The sequence below is a fragment of the Miscanthus floridulus genome, chromosome 5 (assembly GCF_019320115.1).
Source record: "Miscanthus floridulus cultivar M001 chromosome 5, ASM1932011v1, whole genome shotgun sequence".
NCBI classification, from domain to species: domain Eukaryota; kingdom Viridiplantae; phylum Streptophyta; class Magnoliopsida; order Poales; family Poaceae; genus Miscanthus; species Miscanthus floridulus.
The window spans coordinates 59,329,188-59,335,358 of NC_089584.1; positions in this window are offsets into that span (position 1 = coordinate 59,329,188).

A 6,171-nucleotide genomic window follows, 5' to 3' on the forward strand; every position below is an offset into this window, starting at 1 on the left:
TAAAAAAAAATATTAAAAAAGAATGGGACACATGAAGGTCCCAAAGTATAAAAAAATAGGGATGCATGAAGTCCCAAAAGCATTTAAAAAAAAGGGGCACATGAAGGCTTATAGGGAAAATAGCTAGTCATGTCTCAAAAGAAAAGCTAGAAGAAGAGATCATACCAAATAGAGGAGTATATTTTCACAAAAAATACCACACACTTGCACTGTTTTGATCTAAGAGTATGACGCTTCTCTCCGGTGAGGTCCGAGATTTAACTTTACAACAAATGCAAGGTAAGAGTGCCTCACAAATTATTAGAAGTAGGATGATCAAAAGAGAAGGCAAAATTTCAAAATATGCCTTGGTGAGGAACCACTTACAAATTTGAGTGACCCGAGAGATTAAGGAACAAAAGCTATCTATATGTTTTCAAAAACATATAAAAACCAAGTTTCTGAGTAGAAATAGAGTGAGAAAAATTGAATCTAAGCTATTCCGTTTTTCAATTACCCAAAATATTTTGGTAGACACTTGGAAGTTCACAAAACTTGGAATAACCTATATGCAGATTTTCAAATCAAGGAGATGAGCCCGTTTAGTCCTTATAACTTTACTCAGTTTTTTTTATTTGCCGTGTGTTTGCGCTATGCTGGCGTGTGCAGAACAATCAGCAAGCTGGGACACTTGATATCAAAATGATATAAAAGGTTGACAACCATGTGTGCTACCCGCTACACAATAGATGTTGGGAAAATCATAAATTTAACATGGAAAAGAATGTATTTGCTTGTTTGCTATAGCTTTCTGACAAATTGTTTCAGTTTTCCAACTTGTGACACTTGATCTGTAGGGTATGCCATCTTGTGCATGTACCTATTAATTTTAAATTTGGTATGACTGTAAGGTGTTTGACGAAATGGCTTGGTCTATGACCCGAGGCAAGCCAGCGAAGAAAGCACAAAGTGTGTCTGGCCTTGAACACCTTCTGTGAATCGAGAATGATCACCTTGTAACTTAGTGGGATTGCAGGGGCTGATACCCAACTCTACCAAGGTCAGTTGAAAGAGACAAAGCTCTCTGATTCTCAAGCTGCTCGCCATGACTTGAAGTTTTTTCAGTTGTTTGGGCTAGACCTGAAAGTTTGTGTTTTTGTTCTGATGTTTTTTTCCTCTGAGTACAGACTGACAAGGCGTCTATGCTTGAAGTGAGATGGGTGCTTCTTTTTTTAATGTTTTTAATTTGAAGTGAGAGGGAGTTCATTAAGTCGTGGATACCTTTCATTTTCATTTGTTTACAATTTAAGTTTAGACCATTACCCCACCATGGCCAAGATCAATGCCGAGCTTGCATGTTGTTTTGTTTAGTAAAGGCACGTCCCTGTCTACATGTTGGATGGCGATTTCGGCAGTAAGTATTTGTCAAGATACTTTGTTTAAAAGATAATCTCCTTGTTTAATCTCAGGCATCTGATCAAAAAATTTAAGCAGAGCTGAAATGAGGAGTCAACCATTGTCACAAAGGTGAGCAGCATAGAACTCTTTTGTCCTCCTAAATGCTGCATCACTAATGCATTCTCATTTCTTTCCTAATTTGTAGAGGTAAAAAAGTGCACGAAAAGGGATGTCAATGAAATGACCAAGGTTGCATGGACAGCGAAATCATAAGTAGATCAACTGAAGGAGGATGTTAGTTTGGTCCCTTCCTGAGACCTTTTTTTTACTACAATACATGAGAAGTACTTACACGGATAAGCACTTGTGATTGCTCTGTTTTTTTAAACAGAACACTGCTAACATAAAAAGCTAGAATTTTGCATGGTGTCAGGTGTGGACTAACACCGGACAAAAACAATTGTGTTAGTGTCTTCTAACAATTACTTGGGTTTTATTCTCTGGCTCTCAAAACATGTCGTTGATAAAGTGTAATAATTCGTACAGGATGGGAAAACACTGAGAATTTAGGTGGCTTCAAAAGATATAACACATGTGATGTTATTTGCAATCTTACTCTTTAAGCATATTTGCTGTGGACTCAACGATACGATAACTCATTATGGATCACTTTTGGCATGAATCTTAATCTATCTCACTATTTACTTTATTTTTTAAAAAACATAGTTTTTCGTTTTTACCGTAGCGTTAGCACGAGCACTATTAAAATTTCAATTACTAATATTTGATCTCTTAAAATTTCAGCGTCTGGTAGTAAGGAAGTGGAAAGAGAAAAGGAGTAGATGAGTTGATAGAATCACTGAAAGTTGCACTAGAAAAAAGAACCACAAAAATGATACATTGATTTTTTTAGGAGTAATACAAGCTGTCTAGGAAATGAATCAAGTACTTGATATATTGTGTAATTGCAACAAACAAGTATGTTGACACTTCTTTTTCGGTTGTTTTTGTTGTATTTTGAGCTTGAGGACAATGGTGGATTTAGCCTTGCTTTATAGGTATGCATGTGTGTAGCCAGCTTATCACTTCTGTTAGTCCAAATGAAAAAAAGAAGAAAACAAAGTTGTATTGGTTATTGGCTTAACCTGCTATTCTTCCAAGCATATGATGCCAAACATGTGAAAAAATATATTTTCTTACCAAGTTTAGATTTTGTTGATCGGCAAACAAATATCAGGTTGACTGGCAAACAAATATTTTCTTATAAATATTTTATTTGACTTGTTCGTAGCATTAGCACGGGCACTATACTAGTCTAAGTAATTGACGAATGAGATATAGTAGGATGACATGACTCTTACTTATTTCTTGCAAAGTACTTCGGATTTATTTATAAAACAAAATTCAAATAGCATGTTCCTTGAATGATATTCAAATACCCACAAAGGCCATATATGATCTTACAAGACAAAACCTTCTATATATGTCTCTTACTTTGTGTTGAGTTTGGTCAAGTTTTGTGACCCCTGTTGAGAGATGTTTCATGCTCCCAAGATCAAAACTCACGTACACACCACGAATAATCAGTTATTCCTACACTAGGAATACGCTAAAATATGTTTTCCATCACCAGCAAAATAAATACTCCATGATCTAGAATATGATCTCTCTAGCATATTTTTAGAAAGAGACAGAAAGGCTATGTGAAAAATAAAAAAATGTTGAAAAAGAATAGGACACATGAAGGTCCCAAAGTAAAAAAAAAATAGAGACGCATGAAGGTCCCAAAAGCATTTAAAAAAAGGGGCACAAGAAAAGCTAGCCATGTCTCAAAAGAAAAGCTAGAAAAAGATATCATACCAAATAGAGGAGTATATTTCCATAAAAAATACCTCATACTTGCACTGTTTTGATCTAAGAGTATGATGCTTCTCTCGTCTGGATTTGACTTTATAACAAATGCAAGGTAAGAGTGCCTCACAAATTTTCATCCCTACCTAAAGCTCCATATAAGCTTATTAGAAGTAGGATGATCAAAAGAGAAGACAAAATTTCAAAATATGCCTTGATGAGGAACCACTTACAAATTTGAGTGACCCGAGAGAATCTTTAAAGGAACAAAAGCTATCTTTATGTTTTCAAAAACATATAAAAACCCAAGGCCCTATTCGCTTAAGCTTATCAGCCAGAATCAACCCTACTTTTTTAGCCATGGAATAGTGTTTTTCTCTCACAACAAATCAGCCCTATGAATCAGCCGCAACAGCAATAAGTCCTGCTGAACAGGGCCCAAGTTTCTGAGCAGAAATAGAGTGAGAAAATTTAAATCTAAGCTATTTCATTTTTCAATTACCCAAGATATTTTGGTAGACACTTGGAAGTTCACAAGTTCAGGTGAAGCTTAGAATAACCTGTATACAGATTTTCAAATCAAGGAGATAAACCCATTTAGTCCTTAGAACTTTACTCGAGGACGAGCAAAGGACTAAGTGTGGAGGAGCTTGTTGACAGTGCTTAACTCATATTCCTACTATCGGATATCTATACCCGGATATCCGAACCAAAGGATTAAAGAGCTCCACGTCGCCTTATCCTATGGTTAAGGACGCAACTACGGCCTCGTCTGACTCCGAGGGCGAGGTTTCTACCTCGTCTGACCTGCAGGGGCCGGGCCAAAGCATCGTCCGACACCGAGGATCAGGTTTTCGGCTTGTCCGACCACCAAGGTCCGGCTCACGCCTCGTCCGACGCTGAGGATGAGGTTTCCGCATTGTCTGACCCCTAGGGGTCGGGACACGCCTCGTCTGGTCTCATGGGGAGGGCCCCGCCTCGTCCACCCCTTGGGGGTTGGATTCCGTCTCGCCCGATCCTTAGGGATCAGATCTGCTACTAGACCGAAGCAGTGGTCACAGGGTAGGGCTCGAACCGCTTCAACCACTATGACATGGAGGCGCATGCCTAGGAGTACGTCTCGAACGCATCCTGATGCGACTAGCGGTCACATCGGGCCATGCTGGGAAACTCACGTCGCCCATCGCGTCAATAGGCCAGCACTGTGCTGCTAACTCCCTGCCTGAGCACCTTCCAACATCAATCAACTGGCGTCAGTTGACTGGTGCTATACCGCCAGCCCCTCGTATGGCCTCTATCAGGGGACCCTCTGACCATTTCGTCCGCTCGGATAGGACGGAAGACAAGAATGGCGCGCGACGCCCGCACGTAAGCTGCAGCGGTCAACAGGACCCCGGTACAATGTCGCTGCCACCACGATCTATAGGGTTAGCGGGACCCACGCGAAGAGGAGGATGGCACACCTCTGGGAGCCTTATTTCTCTTTTGTTTTTCCTCTCTCCTTCAGTTGTAACCCCTGCTTTCCCTTGACCTATAAAAGGGAAAGAAGGGCGTCCCACTAGGGGTCATCGGCTCATAGCACCGCATCAGACATCGAGCATCAAGCAACCAAACCTCAGAGACTTGGGAGCTACCTCCCTCTCTCGCTAGTTTGTAACCCCCTACTACAAACTCAGTGCTTGTAACATGAATAGCTTGAAACTGGACATAGGGACATTCGGTCCGAACTAGTATAATCCTTGTGTCCTCTTAGCACACCATCCGAGTCAAACACGCAATATACAAATTTACTCGTTGGTGCTTACTCGAAACACCGACACCTACCGCCAACATTTAAACAAAATAGAACAAATATGAATACCAAAACTTAGAATTAGGGTTTATAACTCACATTTTCCACGAGTTTTGGTATAAACATGTTTGACAGGGCAACACGTGAAAATGTACCAAAAAGGCGCAACCGAGAAGGCGCATTCAAGCAAAACAGAAGCAAACCCATTCAAGCTCCACACTTGGGCCAGAACACCAGCGTGGGAGCCATCCAGGCCCAGCCAACAACCCACCAGAGCAAGGTGGTGGCGAATGGGCTAGCTCAGGGTGTGGGCGCACCCTCAGTGCGAGCGCACCGCCCCCAACTCTGCCTGACCCCACCTTGCTTAGGCGGTGCATTCAATGCTAGGGGAGGCGGTTGCATGTGTGCTTTCCTAAAATACGAGCAAACCAACCTCCTCAAAGCCTATAAAAGAAGACACCCTCTCCACATTCATGAGGATCATACATATTTGGAGAAGAAGAAGAAGGGCTACACATATTCCATTAGCTTCTAGCTAGACTAGTTAGAGAGTGAGTGTGGAAAGAGTTAGAGGAATAGCGGAGTAACGGTGCCCTCTACTTCTTGTACTCAGCGAGTCATATACATCGGGTGGATGGAGTGCCGGACTTGTTGGCCCCCTCTACACTTGTACCTCTACGTTCATCTTACTACTTGAAGTAAGAAGTTCGTGTTTATCTTTTTGTTTTGATCCCTTAAGTAAAGTTATCATTTATTACTACTTACTTGCAGGTTCATCGTCCGTCCTCACGGCGGGTGCTCTAGTAGAGGACTCCTGATAAAGACAGAAGTTCCTGCCCAACGCTAGAGTAGTGACCGATAACGTAGACGTGATGTCTGAGCTAAAAGCCACCTTCGTTTGCCTCGTATCCTCCGGTTGAAGGGTAGGCGGCAGGTGGTGATAACCCTGTCCGTCCTTCGTAATTCCCCACATTCGGATACAGCGTAGAGTTGTATGCCGGTATCGCCTGACAGATCAGGTGCGCTCCGGTGCCCGAAGTGAATCTATAGTAGCAAAGTTATCTTCGCTTAAGGTTTCTACCCCTAGAAGAACCTCACTACCCAAGTTACCCTTCTTCCCATTCTTGTTAGGTAAACTAGTTAAGAAAATA